The sequence below is a fragment of the Stegodyphus dumicola genome, chromosome 11 (genome assembly GCF_044657685.1).
Source record: "Stegodyphus dumicola isolate Sdum_Otavi_A_Nest chromosome 11, ASM4465768v1".
NCBI classification, from domain to species: domain Eukaryota; kingdom Metazoa; phylum Arthropoda; class Arachnida; order Araneae; family Eresidae; genus Stegodyphus; species Stegodyphus dumicola.
In genome coordinates, this window is record NC_140778.1 from 153,302,431 (window position 1) to 153,314,927 (window position 12,497).

Here is a 12,497-nt window from a genome sequence, read left to right on the forward strand (position 1 = left end):
GGCAAGTCCACACTAGTTTAGTATTTTTGATGACTAGTAGCAGTAGTGACGGTATCCGTATTAATGCCTGCGTTAAGAGGCAAGTGTATGTGCGTAAATTTACATGGGAGCTTTATCAAATCTTAAGTACACTTTGTTTTAAAGCCGAACTGGTGGTGAAGTAAAGTATGTTCAATCATTTCAAACTAAGGAATAAACTACACTTTTCGTGTACATTTTGAACAATAGCTATAAGTTTTAAAGCTAATCCTACATTACTTTTCTTCTAGTTAACAGAAAGTAGTAAGTCTAACCTTTAATAAAGTGAATTATAAGATTCTGTTCTCTAGTTGAATGTCTAGTGAGATGAATAAACTGTTTCGGAACAATATTCATCCTTGTGCGTTATTGAAGTTTTCAAAATGCGTCAACGAAAGAGTTTTCTATTGCTTGCCAATCTAAGGATCGGAGGATTAGTTACTTCTGAAATCCTCTAACTTTACTTTTTAAATCAATGTATAGAGGTACTACCTCTGGACACAAGCACATTATTTAACCTTTTATTAGTCCAAACGGCGTTAGGTCAGAAGGGCTATTATATTCGTTTTGACGTTTTTCGTCGAAAACTTTAGATGTCCGTTTCACTTTTCAAATTGGTGCCACCAAATATTATCGCCCTGTGTTATATTGAAAGAAATTAAATAATGTAGAATCTGCATGAATGTATGCATGTTTCTCGCACTCTGATAAGAAAAAGGAACCTAGAGCCATCAAAGTTTGAATAACGTAATCATACACCGAATATAGGCATCTGGAAGTCCTAATTTGGAATTTGTTTTTTTTATCGATTTTGTTTTTGTAAGAATTTAAGGAATTTTTTATTAACAAACTCAACGATTTCAAAGCCAGCAATGGCAACACTGTACGGGGGTAAAAAAAAACATTTTTATCACCAGCGCGCAATTTCTGTATCGGAAATTCAAAAGATATGCTGATTTAAAAATTATTTTGCTAAAGGTCTTCTTTATTCCATTCCGCCTCTCTAAGTGGGAGTGGGATGATCTCGCGATTATAAAGCCATTCCTCTTCACAGTATGGAAGTTAGAAATTATGGGACTGTTACTGAACATGATTGCCTATTTGCCTGAAAGTTAATACAGAGATTCGGGCGGTTATATAATTTTAATGTATAAAAATAATTTTTTTTTCCTTTGGCTAAGTGTGTACCTTCGGGTTTTGGAAAAGAAACGTTGAGACTCATCAAACTCGTTGAAATTCGGAGTACCATTTTTAACATGCGCAGTGTTGTGTAATGTTGTGTAATTATTCAGTTTGGAGATGGATATAGTGTTACATTGAGTAGCAATGTTAGTTACACCATCGATTAATCTTTTATTGTTTAAATAACTTGAAATGATCTAAAAAGTCTGCTCCTATTATGTCTTTATTAATTTTGACAAAATTGAATGGCCATCGAAAAGCTCGACAAAGGCCAAAATCAAGCGTTAAAAATTTTACTCCATAAGTGGGAATTTCTGTGCCATTGTCAGCATATAATTTGAAGTCGCTTTAAAGTTTCTCATTTTGTAGCAGGTAATAAGCCAGAATCTGCGCCGGAATCAATTAGAAAAGGCAAACCCGTGTGTTTGTCAGTCACAAATATTCGGCGTTTGCGGTCATCCTGAACATAACCTGTAGCAAAATCAGCCACTAATTCCGCTGCTGGTTAAAGTTTTCCGACTTCTTTTGACCCCAAGAGTATTTAGGTTGACACTTTTGAGGAATGCATTTTGAGCCAAACATTTAATGGTGATAACAATCCTTTCCATTTCGATTAAATCTTTCACATTTATTTATTTTACTTCTACTTCGCTCTCTGTGTCTTATCGCTACTACGATTCCGTGACCAAGATTGGTGAGAAACACTTAAAGTTGCTATTTGTTTTTCCAGAGAAGAAATTTTTATCAGTAACTCATCAACCGAATTTAAATTTTTGCCAGCGGAAAAAATGTGAGGTTTTGAATTCAGTTCCATTATTTTGTCGGTCATTAAAGCTATTTTGTCAAAGCCTTCATTGGAAACCAGTAAAATATTTTTTATCGAGTCTGGCATTTTTCTAACCACAATGTTTTGAGTACTTTATCTGAAACGTCATCAATAGCGAGCGATCTTATTTTTTGAAGTAACTGACTGGGTTTCATATCCCCAAGGTCAAGGAAATCCAACTATTGCGAAAGGCAACGTTGCCGGTTCATGAAATCAAGCCCTAGGGCACATGACATAATAAAATCCGGCCGTGGAAGCGATCTCAGAAGAGAAAACGGAGTAAAGGAGAAGGAGAGAAGTAGCAAAAAAGGAGCAAGACAATCGTATCAGACAAATTCTCAAGACGTGACGAGCGAGCAGAGTTTTCCAGGAGGATCCAAGACAATGCAGGTTTAAAGACAACAACAAGAGAAATACAACATACTAAAATACTTGCATCAATGAATACAACACAACTACGTTCAATGCGACACAATTTCAGTTACTTCAATTTCCTAAGAACATTTTCGAACAGCATAAAAACAACAAGCAATAATCAGATGCGATAGAAGTATAAACAGCAACCAGTTGAAGAGCTAAGTGATAAAGTTGTCATCTCCGCCCATAAAAGGGCGGATGCTGCCAAAGGCCGGATGTTGCGATCTTCAAAGAGAATTTCATAATTAAAAACTTGAGAATAATTTAGGAAGTCACATTGCACGGCTCTGGTAAAGAATTTTTCATTAGATCTTTTGATATATTCTGGAATTGTCTCAAGTTTTAAATCTCTGTGCAAAAGTTCATTACGAATAAGATAGTGGGTGTCAAAAATAATACGCAAAAACTTGTTCTGTACAACTTGTAGTTGATGAAGTTGATTTTGAGTAACCGTATTCCAAGCAGGAGCTGCATAGCAGAGAATTGGTGGAATGCAGGTTGTGTAGAGATGCCTCTTGATACGCAAGCTAAGATTTAGAATAGTATTTTCCGATGACAGGGAGAAAGCTGCACGTGATACCAATGGCTTTGCTTTTGACATTTTTAATGTGGTTGTACCAAATGAGTCTTTGATTTAAAATGATGCCTAGATATTTAGCTCTTGTGACTAAAGGAACAGGTTCTTGGAAAAAGACGAGTTCTTTAAAAACAATGCGTTTCTTGATTTTGCTGAGGATTAAAAGTTGCGATTTGCTAGCATTAATTTTTACACTCCAGTTGGTGCACCAATCTTCAACAGCGTAAAGATAATTTTGCATTTTGTCGATAGCGTAATTTCCTTTTATAGATTTAATTGCAATCGCCGTACCATCGGCAAAACATGCTAAAAAAGAATAATTGTCCAAACCAGGGTGCGGAAAGTCCGAGATGTAGAACAGATAAAGCACTGGACCGAAGATACTCCCTTGTGGGACGCTGGACCTTATGGGTCTTGAAGTAGATTTTCCATTTCCTTGAGCAACGAAGAATGTGCGATTCTGTAGGAAGGAGAAGATCAGAAGTAAAAGTTCTCTAGGCCAGTGGCTAAGCGATTAATTCGCTTATTTTCGCTCTCTTTGAATTTGTTTATCATTTTTTTCTTTAACTAAGGCATATTTATTATCAGAGGTTTTATCCGTAATGATATCCCAAATAATTTCAACGTATTTTGGCTCTAGTTGAGATACTACATAATTAAATTTGGTACTATCAACAGTTATTGCATGAATTTTAAATCGAGCTTCTATTTGAAAAAAAAATTTCAGGCCTTTTTCTGGCCAAAAATGTGAAATTATAACATTCACCTTGCAAGTTTCCAGCATTGATGTTCATTCCATAATCCAATGTTACGTCACCAATCTTTTAATGTGGATTTAATGGATAAGTGAAATCGAAACTTATCAGCCAGAGATGATGCGTTCGACCGCGTCTGGCATGAGGGGTTAATTTATAAATTAATCAGTTTGCAGTTCATCACTGAGTTAATCAAAATTATTCACTCGTTTCTTTCAAACAGAACATTCAGTATTCACATTGGTGATTGCACTTCAAATAAGAAGTACAGGCCGGGGTACCTCAAGGATCTATTTTAGGGCCCGTGCTCTATTTATTCTACGTGGCAGACCTACCTGCAGAACATCTAGATCAAAATTTTTTCATGGGCTGCTACGCAGACGACACAGCTTTTGCCGTCAAGTCTGGGTCGCCAAATTTTGCGATTAAGAAACTTCAAAGATTTATGCCGAAACTTGAAACCTGGTGTGCCAATTGGAAAATTGCAATTAATGCAGATAAATCTAAGCTTCTGATTTTTAAAAAGAATAAAATGAACCACCCATTAACTGCACAACTGTTGCTATTTGATACTGTTGTACCAGTTGTAAAAACTGCTACATACTTAGGTTTAAAATATAGTGCTAATTTCCTCTGGAAAGAGCATATAAAATGTGTCAGAGGTAAGACTATTGGAGTAATTCAAAGTCTTAAGCCACTCCTGTCTTCGACCTCCAAATTAGACATCAAGAGGAAGAGACATATTTATAACTCCATTATACGTCCTATTTTTGCGTACGCTTCTCCGGCCTGGGCAACAGTTCAGAAAAAGGAGTTAAACACCCTGCAAATTATTCAAAATAAAGTACTTAGGATGATAACAAATGCTCACTATTATGTCTCGAATCACACCCTGCACAGTGATCTGAAAATGGAATCTGTAGAAACATATCTACATAAAGCAAATAATAAATTCTTCAACAAGGCACAAGAATGCAACCATATGACCGACCTAAATGTGTTAGATTATGTAATTCTTGAAGAAGATGCTTCACTTAGACCACTCGCGGCCCACCTCGCCAGGGACTTAAATTTCCCCACGTAAAAATAATCATGAAGGGGATGCACAGTGCTTGTATATATTGTATATAGTGTATATAATTTTATTTCTCATTTGTAATTTGTATGTTTAGTTTGTATGTTCTTTTCACTTTGTATTTATGTAATAATGTATGCTTATGTTTAATTGTTATGATATATATTAATTCAGATGCCATGATTGAAACTATTGGATTCTGTCTGTGTCTTCTTTTATGATACAACACAAACATATCATACAGATCCTCACGGCTCCTGTTTTGCAAATTTCTTGATGCGCGCGCCACTCTTTGGCCTTGCGACTCATGGTCGCCCCCTGTAACCACCTTTGACCTCCTAGAAACTTGTCATGAAAAATTCAAAGTCATGCGCCCTTTGGGCTTAATTTTCAAGAGCCGGATAAGTTGCGCAGCTGCGCGACACTTCGGCAATAGCCGTGCAGACTAGACTAGACTAGCCAGAGATGATAGATGAATATAGACCAATTAGCTTGTTATCTAACTTAGGAAAAATCTATGAACGTTTCATCCTCAAAAGATTGGAACCTTACTTGCATCTTCTACCAAACGACCAATATGGATTCCGTAAAAATCTTAGCACTACTCATCAACTTGTCAGGATATGGAATTCATCGGTTCCGCCTTTCGTAACAATCAAAGTCTTGCGCTGCTTATGTTGGACGTGGCAAAAGCTTTTGACTGCGTCTGACATGAGGGCCTCGTTTTCATGCTCATCAACCTTGGATTACCTTGAGAATTGAATCTCCTGATTTGTTCCTTTTTACAACACCGAAAGTTCATCGTTTCACTGGGCAATGAAACTTCTACTCCAAGACCAATAAGATCTAGTGCCCCGCAGGACAGTATCCTCGGACCGGTTCTTTACCTGTTTTACGTTTCGGACTTTCCACATCCTGGACTTTACAATTACTCTCTGCTTGCATGCTACGCGAATGATACGGCGATAGCTGTCAAGTCTATCAAAGCAAATCAAGCAATTAATAAAATGCAAGAATATCTTTACACTGTTGAAGACTGGTGCACCAACTGGAGAGTAAAAATTAACGCCAGTAAATCACAACTTTTAATTCTTAGCAAAACTAAAACGCACCATTGTTAATAAAGAACTTTTCTTTTTTCAAGAACCAGTTCCGTTAGTCACAAAAGCCAAATACTTAGGAGTCATATTAAACCAAACTCTCAGTTGGACTAATCATATTAAGAATGTAAAAAATAAAGCCATTAGAATTATGTGCATATTTCTTCCAGTAATAGGAAAATTTTCTAACCTTAGTCTACGAATCAAGAACCATATCTACACTGCTTGCTTCCGTCCAAGTCTTTGTTATGCAGCTTCTGCCTGGAATACTGCTTCTCCAAATCAGCTTTATCAACTTCAAGTGGTGCAGAATAAATTTTTACGTATTATTACAGATGCTGACTTTATCATCCGCAACAAACTTTTATATAGAGATCTTAAGCTTGAGACCGTCACCGAATGTATTAAAAGAAGAAATGAAAAGTTCTTCACAAAAGCAGTCCAGTGCGAACTTTGTAAACTATTCTCAAGTCTTTAACTATGAGAATTTGTTTGATGATCGCAACATACGTCCACTGGAAACACACACTATCATGGGTGGAAACCACTAGTTCTTCTCTTAGCTCCTCAATCGGTGGCTGTTTATACTTCCATTTTATCTGATTTAGACTGTGTTACTTTTTTAGTTGTTTCGACTTTTTCTTGTGATGTTGTACTGACTGATGTAGTGTTGTACTTAAATGTTGTACGGGTTGAATTAGTGTTGTATTTTGTTGTATTGATCTTTTTGCTGTATAGTAGTGTTTATTGAATCATGTTTTACATTTGTCATTTTGAAGATTTTGCTTTGGGTCCTTTTAGACTTTTCTCCATTCTTGTCAAGTTTTATTACCTGCCAGGTACCTTTGGCCTTTTTTCTCTTGGTACCTATGTCCTTTTCCTTTCCTCCGTTTTCTCTCCAGAGATGTTATCCTCGTCCAGATTTTACTATGTCATGTTCCTCAGGACTTGATCTCACAAACCGGCAACTTGCGTCAAGCAATATTTCGGTATATTTCGGTGTCTAAGCCAGAAATGGTATTTTGCTGCTTCAGGTTTTTCTATTAAAATCCTGCTGCAACAATGCGGCAGTGTTATTATCAATAGTAACTGAAGAGTCTCAAGATATTTGCAATTATTACATGCCACTTTGTTAGTAATTTTGCATATAAAAGTTTATTTTAAATACTTCGTCTTGAACCGCCAACCCGATGCCTTGCACGTGTGACTATTGGTCACACCCCTTCTACCTCCTAGTTTATCCTCCGGATCCACCCTGAGCATTCAACTCACTGCATCGCTCGTAGTAGCAACTTATGTGACGACAGCTGACAGCTACCATGGACCTTATAAGATATTCTTATTCTTCAAATCCATGACAGCTACTCACGGTTTAACATCAGAACTGGAACTGAACAACCAGGGATATTTGGATTCAAAGCAGTATCAATGATTATGAAAATAGCTGAAGAAGATAGCTAAAACTGCATCTTGCACTTTATGGACTTTTTAAACTTTTCATCTCTCAGTTCTTTACTGAGTTGTTTTTCAACTATGAAGATTTGACTTATCTGTGAAGAAATCACCGCTCGAATGGCTTCGCCAGATGTTTGATTCTTCCTCTTTCCCTCACTTTATGTACATTCAGTACCTGTTTTGGATTCGCCTTTTGGCGAGGCGTTTAATCGCCTTATCCCTTTATTCTGCCATCGCCTGAGGGCAAATTTTCATCTAGGCAGTTAAAGTGGTGGATCCGCTATATGCTGCCAAGAACCATGGACAACTGATCTGATCTGATTAGCCAGCGAATTTCATAATTTAAATAAATGCTTATTTTGGTTTTAAAAGAAACAGCATATTTATTTTTACAATTTCCATTCATATTTGCAACATATTACTTATTTTATGACATAAAAATATGACAAACTTTTAAGAAATAAAGCTTATCATGAAAAATTCCAAGTAACAACATTTTTGAACTCAACTCGTCGTTGCCACAGGGCGAATCTTAATAACTATGCAAAAACATTACATCGTGTTGCCAATTAGGAAATCTTAATAAGTATATAAAAACATTAACTTATGTTCCACAACATAACTGTCAAACAAGTGGGATAACACATAATCATCACAACAACACATAATTCACAGATGAAAAGCAGGGTTTCCAGTGATTTCGGAATTAATTAGAACAGCAATACACAATAACTTTAGTTAGCTGCCGACATTGCAAATTGATTGCAGGCGGTTTTTGATTTTTTTGGTGCGTTATTGATGTTCATTTTTACTTGTACTAAAAATAATGTAAACACGGACGTTAAATAACTAAAATTTTTGCAATACCATATTTCCTCCAAATATATAATTAAAATAAATTAGAACTATAATATTACAACAAATTACGTACTCAGACATACCATTGGTATGTCTGAGTACGCAAGCATTGTTTTTGTGTTTTAATTAATAAAGTAGCGGCGCGCTTGCATAGTCCTTCAGTTTTCTAGCATTGAACCCGTAACATTACATTCTGCAAGCAAATAAGGTATAAGATTAGAGTATTTCACAAACATCTTGAGACTCTTCAGTTACTATTAACAACACTGCCACCGCATTGTTGCAGCAGGATTTTAATTACAGAGCGAATCAGAAGAAATTCTGATTTTTAAACAGCTTTATAAAATTATAAATAAAACTTTCTTTTAAACTAGTACTAGTGGTGAAAAAGTGTATGTTCATTCATTTCAAATTAAGGCATAAAAATTAAATTTTTGGGGTACATTTTGAATAACAGCTGTAGGTTTTGAAGCTAATCACACATTACTTTTCTTCTGTATCAACAGGAAGTGGTAAGTTAAATCATTAATAAAGTGAATCGTAAGATTCTGTAAGATTATTTATTGATATCGATGAACTGTTTCGGAACATGTATTCACCGTTATGCAATATTGAATGGGAAATATTATGCCATAGGAAACCATAGGATGACATAAGATGCCATAGGAAACCATAGGATGACATAGGATGCCATAGGAGACCTAAGAACTAAATTACGAAGACAGTAAACACCATAACACTAGATGGTGCCACAGTACCTACAGTTAAAAATATTAAATACTTGGGTGTAATTCTTGACGATAAGCTTACATTCAGGCCGCATATTATGTATACTCGTGAAAAAGCTCAGAAAGCTTTTGAGTCTATTTATGCCTTAATAGGGAGACATTCAAAATTACAACTAAGTACTAAAAGAATTCTCTATCTTCAAGCAATAAGACCGATTTTATTGTACGCAGCACCAGCATGGGCCGCTACAGCCAGATCAAATCGTCAGATTTTGCAAAGATTGCAAAATAAATTTCTTAGAACTATCACAGACTCACCGTGGTTTGTAAGAAACACTGCAATACATCGTGGAATGAAAATCAAACAATTAGATAGCGAGATCTTAATTGCGTCACATAATTTCTACCTCAAATGTGATAATCACGAAAATGAAGCTGTACGTAGCATAGGAGATTATGACTATACAGTCATTCAACGCTGCAACAGACCAAGAACGATACACCATAAGGAGTTATGGTGATCGATGTACATAGTGAATTTAATGTTTTTGCTACTTTTCATTGTTTACTCGTATTTATATTTACTTAATTATTGCAAAGCGATATGGACTTTGCTCCCCCGGAGGCAGGACTTTGATTTGTCTTATGTGTAGAAAACTTCAACGTTTGGTCAGTGCAACTATGGCTCCGCCCACTATTGTTATATGCCTCAACTATTATGCCCACGCTATTCTGTTGTTCCAAGACACGGAGGAAGGAGGACACTCAGCCGTAGTACCTACGAGGAGAAAATTATGCCAAAGTTTTTATGCTACAGATGTGTTAAATTTCTTTTACGATGTGAAAGTTATGCTTCATATGTTAAATCGCTATTTTACCAAAGTTATGCCACTGTTACATACTGCCACATTGGATGTCATTCAACACTTCAAGTGTACAGGTTTATTCCAATACTTGGATTTTTTTTTTCACTTTTAGGATTCCTATTAAAGACAGTTATAGATAGGTAAAGACTTCAGGGTCGTATACCTATTGAATAAGCGAGGACCTAAGACCTAAATCCTAACTTCCTTTCTTTACATTCCATTCAATTATCTGGCAGAATACTGCCGCTGTCGTATGCGGCAGCGTTGAAAGTAGCAGAAGAAGAAAGGTTGTGTTACGAAGCACTTAATGCGATTTTTTTTAAACCATAGGCGGCCGAACCAAGTAGGTTAGAATACATGCAGATTGCGGCTCTACTATTGCAGTAAGAAGAAAGTGAAGCCAGGGGAAGGAAATAAGGCACGCCAACGTTAGGGCAAGGAAACGATAACCTTACTAAGCGAAGTGAGGTAAAACGCCAGTTGGTTTCAAGTTCTCAGTGTGTTTTCTAATTTTGTACGCGTAGATGTGAAAGGCCTAAAAGGCACTGAATTGTTACAACGAAATAATGTCTACATTTCCGACTTCATGTCGATGTAAAAGAATGTTTTAGAACGTGCATAAAAAAGTAGAATAATCGAAATATGTGTTTGAATTGCCTTCAAGAAAGAGTTTGAGTATTTTCTTTGTGTAAAGTACACGAAGAAACATATATAGTTCTCAGATTTACATTTTCATAATAATAAAAAAGTGATATTTGTAATTAACTTGGCTTGTGATGGCAAAACCACAAGTAAACAAGGGGAGGGGGCTTGGCTAGCTCTCCATGGAAAAGAAACAGTTTACTTTAATGCCTGATCATAATTACATTACAGGTCTTACCTTTTTATGAGTTTAACTACATTTTATTTTATGCTCAAGTAAATATATAATAACTGGATTTGATTTTTAGTCACATTAGTTGGAGTTTTAAAGTAACAACGTAAATTTTACATATTTCTAGTTTATTCAAATTAAGTTTTTTCGAAACATAAGTAATATTTATAACATGACAAATTTGAGAATTATATATACTTAGAATAAGTAAGGTATAATAAAATTCTACTTTGAGTACATAGTTACTGTTTCGCGTTCACAATATTTTTAATGCTAGCATTCATTAATTACAGGATGCAATTACATAACGTAGAAATTATTGCAATTACGTAATCTTCTCTACATATAATAAAAGAAAGAGTCTGTCTGTGTGTGTGTCTTTCGTTCGCGCTTGCGCGTAAGCTAATAGACCCACGGCTACGAAATTTGGTACATAGGTGCATCTAGACCAGTGCTCCTCAACCTTTTCTCACCTGCGACGCACAAAAAATCTTTCTGGAATTTCGTGGCACACCAAAAAGTTCCGAGTTATCAAGGAAGTGCCGAAAAAATTCAAATGCTGACACACTTACAATCACACACACAACCACACAACAGTGAAATATATAAAAACATTTAAAATAGACATTATTAAGGAAAAAATGTCATTGTGTATTAAATACATGATAAAAAATTGCAAAATGTCAAATACATGTATTTGATTGCGGCACACCTATATCCTACTCATGGCACACCAGTGTGCCGCGGCACACCGGTTGTAGAGCACTGATCTAGACAACCGCCTGGTCACCTCGAAGCAATTTTTTCGATATTCGAATTAGAATTTTTTTATTTTATGTTTTGTGACGAAATCGCTTTATTTTGAGACATAATGGGCTATAGGAAAGCGAGATTTTACTCTGCACCATTTTCACATCGTCATGAAACGTAGGCACTTAGCTATTTTACGAACTTAAAATAAATTTCGTGTTTCAATAAATCGATTAAATACAAATTTATTTAACAAAGTGTGCTTAACACCTTTTCAACGGGATTTTTTCTAAAAAAGTTTATTTTTAAAAATGTTCAGTTTATTTTTCTTTGATTTTTGGACACGTTAAACTTTCATCCTTGTGATTGCTTTTACAAAAAGAATTTTGGGAAAATGATAATATTTTATATTTAAAAACATTTTTTTAAATGAAGCATCCGAGTACACATGTCAAATCTTTAAAAATGTGATTTTGGCAACAATTTTCCTGTCTTATTGTTGCTCATAAACTTTGGTGAAATCGCCTCATTTTGAATAGTTTCATTCTTTTAGAAATATGAGTTTGGCAACAATTTTTCACCGTATTTCTTATGTCACTGTTTTTAAGAGATTGGCATATTTCACTGCCATTTTTATATATATACTAGCAGCTTCGCTGTGAGCCATTGTCAGGCTTTTAGATGAACCGGAAAAATGGCTGAAGGGAACACCAAACGTTAAATTTAAAAACTGCGTAGAATTTTACTATGCAGAACAACTTCAAAAAAAAACAAATTATTAAGTATAACAAAATTGCAATGAAATAAGCAATATCCCTTAATACAAATATTAATTATCCTAATAAATGAATTAATCAACTTCCCTTTGCAAAACCTTAGGAACTCAAATGGTATAAATGAGGTTAAAAATTTTGTTTCTAAAAAAATCTCTCAAAATTTTTCAATATCTTAAAAACAGTGAAATGAGCAATAAATAACATAAAAGAATACAAAAAACAGAAAAATCTGAAAAGCAA